At 39.1% G+C, this 13403-nt stretch overlaps 1 protein-coding gene across 2 annotated transcripts in view; it reads left to right on the top strand.

Annotated features, from left to right (window-relative positions):
* CA10 (carbonic anhydrase 10) overlaps positions 1-13403 on the top strand; it is a 176743-nt gene that overhangs the window by 144975 nt on the left and 18365 nt on the right. The window lies entirely within an intron of this gene.

Here is a 13403-nt window from a genome sequence, read left to right as displayed (position 1 = left end):
ATTTCCTATTGTTTCCCACTCTTATTAGCCTTTTAAAGGTTTCCCTATTATCACTCTTCATCTTTTTGAGATCCAAGTGCTCTGCAATGCTGTTGCCCAGGCCATTTATCCTCTGGGGGCCTTGCAACACCTTCAAAACAGGCCTTTGCACAGCCCTAGGAGACGCGTGCTCTGTGACAGAAGTCAGACTTTGTAATAGTGTTGGGTATGCTGTCTATCTTAGGAGCTTGTATGGATCCACTTTAATGTAGTACCTACCTGATCACCTCAGTAATCTTTCACCTATTCATCTTCACAATAACCCGTGAGGTAGGGTAGTAATATTTATCCCCACTTTACAGATGAGAAACTGAGGCACAGAAACTGAATGACTTTTTGAACATCCCACAGGAAATCTGTGGCACAGCAGGGACTAATAAATCCTAGTCTAGTGCCCTAACCACTGGACTATCTGAAGAGTAAAGCATTTAAGAGAGAGAACCATTTGCCAGTAAGCCAAGCAGCAAACATGCATGTGGCTGTATTTCCTAAGTTTGCAAAGAAGTTACACTTTCACAGTAAAAATCTGCTTTTCAAGGAAGATTTTACCTGTTTTATAACATCTATAGATTATTAAAATTGAAAGAAATATTTTAATCTAGTATATTTTTCTTTGTGAGTTTTCTTTTTACTAGTTTACCTAGGTTGGACAGTGAAAATAGACAGGTCACGCATCAGTTTCATTTTCCAGTTGTCTCATGCACTAACATTATGGTAATTTAAATTTTGAGAACCTTTGCCCATTTATTTCACTTTTTTTGGGGGGGGGGGGTCACTGGAAAATATTCTTAATTCAAACATATACTTGTCATAGGCAAAACTTTTGAATTCTTTTCTCCTTTTTTGTTTGTTCCTAATTTATTTGACCATCAAGTCAACACTGAATTTAATGACTTTTTGCAGATTGGTGTAGAGGATTTTTTTTGTCAATGTGAAGGTTTTCACCAGCCTGAGTCAATGACTAATGTCAGTGTGTAAATCCTCCTCTCATTTTTTTTATTCTTTGATTTGTGTTTGCTGTTGCACATCACTTATACTGTACAGGAATATCTGCATATGGTACTTTTCCATTGACAGGATAAACAGACAGCTACACTGGTTTACACATACTAAGTGAGAGAATGGCATTGTTAATGCAATTCCATCACACAATGACCAAGCACCAGTCTCCTTTTGAAACAGTGTCTCATGGTAACACAGTGACCAAAACATTAGTCCGGGCCATCACTGCATCATTTTTCTTATTTGTAGGAACCATATGTGCCACTTCATGGATTGACTGCTAGGACATGCACAATTCTTCCAGAAAATTAGAGCCCTGTAATGCAACTGGATACATAAAAGCTACATCCTATCTAGGCATGATGTCTGAACATCTAATGTACTTGACATGAAAGAGTAGTTAAAATTACTTGTAGCATTCTTTGGTCAGAAACCCCTACACGTGCTGATGGGCGATGCAGCAAGGGCAGTGTCTCAGGGAGCAACATATAAAGTTTGTGGTTGATCTTTATCTAAAATACCATGAAACAGCCATTCCCATTTGTTTGGAACAGATGCACCAGAAAGTTTAAGACACTCACTCACCCTTCATTTGTATGTCTCAATATAATAAGAGGTAATTACTTGCAACCTAAGCAGCAACTGTTAATTAATTGAAGAAGGTCATATAATGAGAGTAACTCATGAGGTTAGCTCCTTGCAGGGGAATCACAGACAAAGCTTACTAGCCATTACTTGGCAGTAATATCACCATTTGGTCATAATGAAGTTTTTTCTGTCATCTGCAGCTTAAGTATTAATTCCCAGTGCATAACTATTTTATGTAGGTTTCACAACCAGGTACAGAGTTAACTACTGACTATTGCATTTCATATCAAACACCTTTGTACAGGTATCTTTTCACAAGCTAATAAAAGACCGAGCTCCTCTTTTAACTGCATTTTCCTAGCCTTAGTCTATTTGAAAGGAAAAACTAGAATCCTATATTTTCTTATTTATTTAGGGTAATTGGTGGCATACTGTTACGTATTTAGATGATGAGACGACTATTAATTCGGTGTTAATGATGCCCGTACTGTGGGGCTGCTTCCCCCCCCCCCCTTTTTTTAAGACATACAATAACTGGCTAAAGCAATAAAAAGCAAACAGCAATTTGTCACCAAGAGGCTAAACAACTTTATTTTTAATACAGTGAGGATGCCAAAGGTACTAGAGATTTATAAAATAAAATGATGTGAAACAGATGTTTTTGGCATTCTGCTTCTTTGCTGTATTAAATTTAATTAATCTTTTTAATCTACTTTAATCTTGAAACCACACAGTAGTGTGATAAAATGTTAAGTAAACTACTGGAAGTCTAGGTGGTCGTGTAAAATTTATTTCACCAATACACCAACATATAAAAGCATACCACTGCTGTGATTTTAGCAAAATAAAACAACAAAAGACAAGTAGATGTATGGATTAATTAATAAGGAGTGTGTGGATAATAGCATCTTGGGCAACATTAATATTTCTTGGTAGATCACCCTGTGAGAGAGAGACAGATGTTTTAGTTTTGCAAAAAGACAACTAACATGCATCATAACTCTTAACTATTTAAAGTGTTTTCATTTAAAAACATTTAAAATGTTTTCTAGTACCCAATCTTCCAACCTTTAATCTCCTTGAGAGGAGTGTTTGGAGAGACTGCAGGATTGGACCCCAAGGGTGAAATTGTGGCTCTACTGAAGTCAGTTTGAGTTTTGCCCTTGGCTTCAATAGATCCAGGATTCACCCAATGAGAGGGTTAAAAAAAGGTGTATGTAATTTTTGTAATTATTTATTTTCTTTTTATTAAGTAATAGCAATATTGTTTCATAGCAGGATCAAGAAGAAGGCAATACAGCACAAAAATATTAGTTAAGGTATAGCTCCATGCTATAACAGACTATGGCAAACTATAATCTACCTTTCCTTTCTGAAGTACCTCATACTGTTTTGGTAACTCCAGAAAGTATCTTCATCATTTGACAAGGGCCTGCAAGTTGTTCCTTGAGAAACAATTAAGGCTGTTCATTAAGTAGGACCATGGATCTAAGGTGGAAGAATAATCTATTGGCTAATAGGCTCAAATACACCTCTACCCCGATATAACGCAGCCCGATATAACATGAATTCAGATATAACGTGGTAAAGCAGCGCTCGGGGGGGGGGGGGTTGCGCACTCCAGCAGATCAAAGCAAGTTCGATATAATGTGGTTTCACCTATAATACAATAAGATTTTTTGGCTCCCGAGGACAGCATTATATCGAGATAGAGATGTAATATTTTTGAGATCAGTATAAACAAATACATTTGCTTTTATGTGTTTTTAAGGATTTGTTCAAGCTTATACCAACCCGGGCAGATTTTTTGATCTAATGGAAAATGCAGCTGAAATATTGTCTCTTCTTTTACATGTCTTCAAAAAGCTGGCTATTTATGATACTCTAGAGTGCAAGTTCTCTTGGGCATCTGGTCCTGGTATCTGTGCCTTATACAGTACCAAGCACACTGTAAGGAAAAGCTTAACAAAATAATAAATGAGAAGTTGTCCAAAGAATACAGTGCATGAAATAAAATCAAAAAACTTTTTAAGACCTGGAATTTACCAATACTGACTCTGTCATTTATATAGTAAAGAATTGGAGAGACAGACATATTCTTTTCAGAGTAGCAGCCGTGTTAGTCTGTATCCGCAAAAAGAAGAAGAACAGGAGTACTTGTAGCACCTTAGAGACTAACAAATTTATTAGAGCATAAGCTTTCGTGGACTACAGTCCACTTCTTCGGATGCATATACAAGACATATTCTTGTACTCATATGGACATCCCTACAGGTGTCAAGAACGCTCAGAGCATGTGTTCTAATGTAGTCTGTAGATCATTTCACCGAATTTTGTTAACAAACATATAGTGGCTCAAACCCTGTTTTGAAAAAAAATGCAAATTTTTAGAAATTAGTGACAGCAGTAGAAAAAAAATACACATAGTCCCAAATACTAGCTCAGCTACTGAAACAGCATCTACTGACTTGGAGTGCTATGTTTTTATATTTTGCAACAGAAGTGCTTTCAGATGGTCATTGTAGACCTGATCCTGAAAGGAAATGAACTGTCCATCTTCACATCCCATTCAAGCCACTGAGCATTTAGGCCCTTTTGACCCTTGCAGGATTAGCCCCATGTCATAGCATCAGCCAGATGGCACCTTCCACTGCATCATCGTCAATTCCTGAAGTGATGGGTGGTATTGGCAAGACGGAACAACAGCAAGCAAGATCAAATGTGCTAAGAAACCCTATCTATCACTCACAGTGGCCAAATGCCATAATGTCTTGCAGGACACACACTTTCTTTAACTTATTTAGACCAGGGGTTCTCAAACTGTGGGTCAGTACCCCATTTTAATGGGGTCGCCAGGGCTGGCGTTAGACTTACTGGGGCCCAGGGCCAAAGCCTGAGCCCCACGGCCTGGGGCCAAAGCCCAACAGCTTCAGCTGAGAGTGGCAGGGCTCAGATTACAGGCCCCCCTCCTGGGGCTGAAGCCGTTTGGCTTTGACCCCCCACCCCCCATCGGGGGGCGATGGGGCTCAGGCTTTGGCTTTGGCCCTCCCCGCCAGAGCAATGGGGCTTGGATTTTGGTCCCCCCAGCCCAGGCCAGTGGGGCTTAGGCTTTGGTTCCTGCTCTTGGGGTCATGTAGTAATTTTTGTTGTCAAAAGGGGGTCACGGTGCAATGAAGTCTGAGAATCCCTGATTTAGAACATATCTAAAAATGACTGTCTAAAAAAAAAAAAAAAAAAGTAGATGGTAATGTCTGTGGACATCACAGAAATTTCAGAATCTCCCTCACAAAGTGAGGACAATAAACTAAGTTCAGATCCAGAGAATGAATGTGACAAAAGAATGCTGACCTCTCTCCTTTTCCTGAGCTCTGTTTTAAAAGAGCTGTAGCAACATCTGTATTTTAAGATACAACAGTCAAATACTTTATTTCTTGGTTTTAATTCATTACACTTTCATTACTGAATGGATGCTGATTACATTCAAATTTAAATCTTTAACTGTTATTAATAAACCTTGTATATACAAAAAAAATCTATATTTTCCTTAATGAGATCTTAGTCACTTGCTGTAAAGACTTTGCATCAAAACACTTAACTTGTCTACCGGAGCAATTCAGTTTACTTCTCCTTTCCTGCTGAGCTGGAAATGTGCTTTGTACTCTGTGTTCACTCTAAATCAGATGTCACAACAGTTTATTGGGCAGCATAGTATAATAAAAAATGTTACGGTTACAGATTAGCTGTTCCCTGCTGTCATTCCCTTCCCTTGAGGTACTTGTCATTTACAAATCAAGATGGTTATATGCTCAATTATAACACTTGCAGGTAGGACAAAGGTTATTTCCATTACTCCCAACAGCAGTAAGGAGAACGTTCTGTGTAATGGACTGTGAGATTTTAAATTCCATCAGTCTAATCATTCTCCATATCTCAGTACTAAAGAACCTTGTATTGTCCCCTTGCAGCGATCTAACGTTTATCATGGTATTACGTATGCACACTAGATTAAACCACCATATTTCACAGGTATTTTTAAAAGATTGCTGAATAGAAGCCATAGAAATTTGTGGTCTCCAAGAAAGCTAGCACAGCAGTCTCCTCTTGCCCAAATGCCACAACGGAAGCATTCCATATGACCAGATATGCAGCAGGCTTTACTGGGCTATGAGATCAAGAGAAAACTCAAGTAGAGTATCTCTTGGCACCCAGAAAGAACTGCACCTGACATGTGAACATCTGAGCAACGTAATTTAAGTATTTCGAGCTGGTCTCAGGCAAAATATACGTGCATAATAATTAAGCTTTTTAATGATATACACGCACATATATACATACATGCTTCTTAGGGGAGGGAGTTAAGCCCTTTCCCGCACATTAGCCAGAAACTGATCTATAATGTCAACAGTAGGAAGCCTTACCAGAGCAGTGCATGTAAACAACTCAGTGCATGGGACACGGGGTAGTAGACTACTCCTAATATACTGTAGTCAGCTCATACTGATACTCCCTATGCTGCCAACCTCAGATGTCTAAAATCTTGTGTGCGCACTTCTGGTCCAATGCACATTCTTGGAAGAGATGGAACAAGGACACATTTTGGATTTTCATTGACTAAAATGAGAGTGATTAATCTTAATTCCCTCCCTCTCCCTGAAAAAAAACACCTTCTGTTGCTCAAGGAAAACAAAGAACTATCTGTTGTTCTATGGCAAGTGGATCTTAGTGGGAGAATCTTCCAAAGGAACTCAATAGCATATACCAAGATTCTATATTGTTTAAGAGCCCTGAAACGCAAAGCAGAACTGAAAGGGATTTTCCTCACTATATTGACTGAGTTTGTTAAACAAAAAAGAACAATGCCATCACTTGAAAGGTGAGATTTGTCTAAGGAACAAGCTTAACTCTATAGGACCTAAGCACCACACTTTATGGAAAAGTCCTACTGAATATTATAGGGCAGGGGTCAGCCCACTGCAGGTCTGGGGTTCTGGCTGCTGGCCCCTTGCCAGCTGGGGTCCCAGCCGCCAGCCCCGCTTAGTCCGCTGCCAACCTGGGGTTCTGGCTGCTGGCCCCTTGCCTGCTGGGGTTCTGGCTGCCGGCCCCTTGCCAGCTGGGATTCCGGCCGCAGGCCCCGCTCAACCTGCTGCCGGCCTAGGTGAACGGAACCCCAGGCCCGCAGCGGGCTGAGCAGGCCGGCGGCTTAAGATCAGCATTTTGATTTAATTTTAAATGAAGCTTCTTAAACATTTTGAAAATCTTGTTTACTTTACATACAACAGTAGTTTAGTTATATTATATATAGACTTATAGAGACCTTCTAAAAAATGTTAAAATGTATTACCAGCATGCGAAACCTTAAATTAAAGTGAATAAATGAAGACTCGGCACACCACTTCTGAAAGGTTGCCGACCCCTGTTATAGGGATTAAACTGATAGAGTACAATAGGTATTTCACAAGTTTCTATAGAAGTTACTCTGAAGATTTATAGATTTTAATAGAGAATTATATCTTTTTAAACCATCCTATAGAATTCTATACCGGGATTTTCTATATAGGCCTGCTGCATATGGGACGCTTTGAAAGTGACCACTCTGTATATAGAAACTAGAAAGAAAAGACCTGCATGCCTAACACTGAAGAACATCCTAATAAATAAAATATTAGTGCAGTGAAAAATATATGAAGTTCTTCTGTGGGAAAAACAAAATACCCTTGTAGCACTGCCATGTTCATTGTACTGTGACCTTAAGTGATCAACTGTGAAATTCTTTAATGTATCCACCATTTTATAATTAATATTTAAATGTATTAATTATATCTCCAATCCCAAAGCACTGTATGAATATAAAACATACAACCTAAGGATAAATATCTTTAAGAGAAAAAACAACAGACTAATACGCCACCTATAGGACAATCTACAAAGCTGTTAGTCCATAACACAGAGAGTTACCACAGATAATACAGTCACCTTAAATACCTCACCTCATTCTTCCTGGAAAAGTCCCAGAGTATTGATAGGCCTTCCAGGGTGCCCTGAAGGTTAAAAAAATCTGGGCTCTTTTGGACCAATGGGGAAAAGGATCCCTCCTCAAACAGAAAACACTGCCCTGCCAGAACTCTCTCCAAGGATTTCCACTGGTTACAACTGCAGCAGTAACGATCTAGGAGATAATCAATATCAAAACCTTTTATATATGATGTGATCTAGCAGGGCAGTGTCTCCAGGAGCTCCTGGTTGAATCCTTTTGAGATTCTCATTTCAACTGCTAATTTTTTTGCTCCTGTGGAAAACTTTTCGAGCACTAAGACAATACTATAAAAAGTCCTGGGAGAGGCAGCTGGATCAAGAGGACAGCCAAGATGGTGGAGCCACACAAACTGCACAATACAGAAAGCTCATACAAGAAGTTACCTTAAATCCAATTACAATACTGGATAGTAGGAGCCTGCCTACCCTGGGAATTTGGCTTGATTCCAGCCATTACTGGCCAGCCACACGTATGCAAACAAACTCCTGTTATTGAGAGGGTAAACTGAAAATTGCACTGGTGGACCGTGCCCCTACTTGAAAGCAAGGCAAGCTGCACTGGTACAAACCGTGCTTTATAGCAGTTTATACTAGAAGTTTGCACTGGTACAGCTACACTGGTGGATGAGATTGGTACACATTCGAATCTAGACAACATCTCTGTTTCAGAACTCAGTGTCTGCAATTCCTCCTCAGACTGAATAATTGAAAGGCGCAGACAACAGTATTTCAAAACCAGCTAGCAGCAATAGAACAAAGAAAACAGCAGTGTCTGATTCAGCTCACACTACACACCCTCATCTGCAGCTGTGGGAAAACAGTTGTTTACTTAGTGGATAAAGCTAAAGATGCTTGAAAATAAAGGTGAGGAGTCTGTACTCTGAGGACTCTGGGTCGTCCTGAATTAAATTAACAAGCATTTTGCTCCTTCAAAAATTCTGTAGAAAGTTTAACGCTCCATATTAAATTCTGAAGGTCTTTTCCTTAAAGGCAAAACCTGCAAAATTAATGCACACTCATTCACTGTCTCTCTCTCTCACCCACACACACCCCATTTCTTTATACAATTTTTATGTTTCTGCATATTTGGGGAATAGTTTTCAAAAACTAATTCCTCAACCAGTTTAGTAGCCTGTAGGTGAATACCCAGTTATTGGAGACAAGCACATTTGGGGATCCTCAGCATAAAGCTTCTTTTTACAAACAAAAAAACAAAAAAAACCACATTTGTAATACAATGAACTTCTTGCGCTGGAATTAAATTGAAGTAGCTGCAATCCCCCATCTGCTCAGTTGATTTAGAGAAGTTGGATTGTCATTATAAATAGAGTTTAAATCTAGTTGCCTTAAAAAATTAAGCCAATCTGGTTATTAAAATGTCTGATGTAGTCAATTAATATCATGAGAACCGAGATCAGTGTGTCTACTCAATGCCAGTCCCATGGGAGTTTTGCCAATGTGTGCAATGGGAGCAGAATCAGGGCTATTTAGCAATGCATTTTAACTAAATTGCTTATCAGCTTGATTTTGATGGAGGAAATTGCTTGTTTGGAGATTGTATTTGGTGTACATTTCCAGTATGACTACATATTCAGAAATTACTAACATAAATTGATTCTTGTTGTTAATTAACATGTTATGAACAAAGGGACTGAAATGAATGCTTTAGAAGGTTTTAATCTTTATAATATACAGTGCTGTTTGGCAGGTCAGTGTCATCCAAAGGGACTTTTTGATTAACAGGTAGTTGGAAGGATTTGTTGATATGCAAATTACTTGTTTATAGAATTTAAGTTCCGGGGCAGGGGAGAGAAGAGAAGGAGAGCTGATAGAATCTGAATTTTTAACTGTTTTTGATGTATTCGTTGCAGTGTTGCTGCAGCAGCCAGAGTTGGTCCCAAGATACGAAAACCTTGTGAGTGAAGTAATATCTGCTATTGGACCAACTTCAATTGGTGATAGAGACAAGCTTTCAAGCTTCAGAGACAAGTGGAGCTCAAAAGCTTGTCAGTCTCACCAGCAGAAGCTGGTCCAATAAAAGATATTACCTGTGTCTCTCTCGATTTATTTGGTAATTTTTTCTTTTTGGCCAAGTGACTAATCATGGTATGATAATGATACTAAAGCCTAAGTCATTCCCACCATGACCTCTCACTGTCCATTCTTTTACCTCATTGGAGAAGTGGATTAATCAAGGCCCTACTTAGTAGAGCTGGTCATACAAAAAATTGAATCTCGGTGTTTTTACTGTGGAAAAGGAACATTTTTCGGCAACAATTTTCACAGAAAGAATTTCCCATTTTTCAACCAGCTCTTCTTAGTAACAGTAGCTCATTCCACACTATGGTAGTTAGCAAAGTTGGAAGTTCGGCCTCAACCTATGTTGAAACCGTTTTTTTGTTGTTGTTTTTTTTAAACATACTATTTGGGACTAGCCCTGGAGCAATTTGAGCAGTTGTGGGAGGAGGGATAGTCTGTGTGTGTGCAGGGCTATTGGAACAGGCACCAGTTGGAAGCACTGGTACAGGTGAGGGGGTTTCAAGCAAATAGTACAAAGAGGGTGACCAGATGTCCCGATACTAGGGGCTTTGTCTTATCTAGGCAATTATACACCCCACCCCGCCCCCCCAAAAAAGTGTCCCAATTTTTCACACTTGCTGTCTGGTCACGCTAAGTACAAATGTTCCTCTGGATCAGAGTGTATTATAGGAAAGAGAGATTCATTATAGAACAGTGGATAAATTAACTAGTCAGCCAATTTCCCATCAGATCAAGCCTGTTAATTCACACATGCATAGATGCCCACTAATCACCTAACAATTTGAGCCCACACGTTTGGCATGGACTGTAGAGCCCCATTCCAGCATTATGATTTCCCTTCACTCCACCTACTAGTCTTGTTCCTACAAATTCTGTCTCTGGAATGGGAGCTGAGTGTTTTCTCATGGTTTCTGCAAGTTGTCCTCAATGGGCATTGCACTTACAAAAGAAAGATGAAGTTGGTCTCTTACCTTTACTTTACTCAGTCCAGCCAGTCTTACAGTTTGGTTCATTAGATCAACAAAGCTTACCTAGGTAACTGAGGGACTTACTATACAAGAAAATCCCATCTAAAGCAGATTTCATGACCTGTTTCCTCACAAATTAACTGATTGACTTTGGCTGCTGAAGTGAATGCGAGTAAATAAAATCAGAATGTATGCTGCTGAGCTTAAAAGTGTCAACAAGGGCACAGTCCCTATGGCTAAGATGTTATAAAAATTCAGTAACATCACAAGGTGATGACTAATGAGCCTAGAACCTCTGTTTGCAGTTTAGTGAAAACTCTCATTAATTCTTTACAAGACCTTTAGAAGACATGCCACAATAGGATAGTTAATGCTTCCTCCAACTCTACTGACTCTCAAAGCTCAGAATATGACTTCATTGCCTACTTTGACATTTTTTCTTCCTGCTTCCAGGTTGTTTGTTTTTGTCTTGCTTAAAAATTTCCTACTGTGCCAGTTGTAAAAAGGTCAACTGATAGTTCACAATCCAGCAGAGGAGCAAAATAGTCAAAATTAACACATTGACCACCATTTTGACCCTCACGTTCAGATTTTTTTGTTTTGTTTGGGGTCGTTAAATGCGAGTTGTAAAAGGCAACACTGTATGCTAAGGGTCCAGGCCTGCTCAACGTACTAAAGCAAACATTCTCTTGTGCCCTTCAGGAATTTATAAGCTCATCCAATATCCTTGTGGCTAAGCATGATGATGCCTTTATTGAACATGTATATACAGATTGGGTGTTTTTCTTTATGTGAGTCAGGGCAGCAAGATCAGGCATTTACACGTAACATGCCAGATGCATTTTGCAGTCAAGGCACTGTATAGGAAAATACTGAATACTCCCAAAGTTTATAAGGCATCATTTATTTCTCCAGTTATGATTAATGAGGCAGTAATCAGGTAGGTTCTGCTTGATTTAGAAATGTATGCCATAACTTTGATTGCTGCTGGCTCACACATTAATGGACATACATATTTTGGTGGTAAACAAAGGCCTTAACATTATTATTTTTAATACATACATCACAAAAAAGTCAGGTAACTCTTGCTACACCAATCTTTGCTACTGTATCCTTGCACAACTGGGGCACTAAGCATTCCATCTGTCGTAGGGACAGAGTCATTATGGTTATTAAACCCCATTTTAGCAAGATTTTTCTCCATGACCATGATCATCTCATGGGAGGAAAGCCTTCTATGGTGCAGCTTCTTTGCTGGCTATAAAAGACTTTAGCCATTTGGAGGTAAGAGAGAACCTTTGGTCTGATATTGATCTGATATTGTGAGCTAAGCAGAACATAAACTTTGTGAGTTCAAGTAGTATGAATGGAACAAAACTTTTCAAAGTTTCTTTAAATTCAAAATTCCAAGTTTAATTTTGCCGACATTATTTGATATTAATATACAGACGTCAGTTTGTGTTCTCCTTTCAGCTGGTGTAACTCCTTTGACTTCAGTGGATTCACTCCAGATTTTCACCAGGGTAACAGATAGCACAGTGTAACATAGTGGTTTTTACTTTTAAATCTGAGTTTAAATCAGAATTCCCAAGTTCAGGAAATATTGCCCATTTTCTATGCTGATCTTAGGTCCAAGTATTCAGATAGTCTGAATTCAGATGCATACTAACATGTAAATGGCTAGCTCAGTCCTTTTCCATCTGCCTATGTGGTCTGTAGAAATATGCATATACTACCAAAGTTCCTATTTTAAGTCAGCCGTGGCCACTATGATAGTCTGAGCTATAGAAGTGCCTAAGGAGAATGCTGGTCTGATGTTGGGGGAGGATCATTTCTCCCAATCGCTGGTGAGCTCCCCCTTCATAAATCCCATTTTCTATGGATTTGCAAAAGAAACAGAAATGTAGACCCTAATGAGATATGACCGCCATTTTTTAAAAATCTATTATTATTACATAACATACATGATGCTCTGTACCTGGCATAATATCACACCAATTAGCACACAGTGAATCACAGTAAGTTCAGTTGGGGTCGTAAAAATGCTTTTTTATGCCATGAAGGTTTTTTGTTTTTTTTATTGCCAGTAGATTTTTTTCTCCCATTAAGTTAAGTTTAAATCATGACCGCCCTCTGAGGGTCTGGGGTTTAAATTCCAAATGCTAGACTTTTAAAAATGCTGGAACAGTGGCACTAATTTTTCAGTCTTGGTTGCCTAAAGCGAGGCACCTCAGTAAGTTGCCTGATTGTCAGAAATTCTGAATACCCACAGTTCCCTCTGACTACATTGGGAGTAAAGGGCATACATCATCCCTGAAAAATCAGGCTATTTATTACTATTATTTATATTACAGTAGTATCCAAGGGCCCCAATCAGATCTGAGCCCCTTGTGCTGTGCACTGTACAGACATACAGGAAGAGAAACAAGGGCCTGACAATCTAAAATAGAGATTTTAAATTAAGATAAGATGCAGCCAAGTTGATGCAACAAACAAGCAGGAGGAATAAGGGAAGACAAGCGTTAATGACAGGTGCTTAACTCCAGGCAACCAATTTGGAAAATTTTGGCCAATGACATTAGTCTCTTGAATTGTAAACAGCTACAAAGCGCAACAACATTTTCTGTCTTATATGTTTGTGCAAATATTTCAACCCCTGACAGCTCTGAGTTTGAGCTGATGCTGAAGAGTACATATTACTTGATGCCTATGGCAACTGTTGTTGCAGCAGGG

This window comes from Trachemys scripta, chromosome 14 (assembly GCF_013100865.1).
Source record: "Trachemys scripta elegans isolate TJP31775 chromosome 14, CAS_Tse_1.0, whole genome shotgun sequence".
Taxonomy (NCBI): domain Eukaryota; kingdom Metazoa; phylum Chordata; order Testudines; family Emydidae; genus Trachemys; species Trachemys scripta.
The sequence above is the reverse complement of the archived record's forward strand: the minus strand, read 5'-3'. Positions and strand labels throughout refer to the sequence as shown.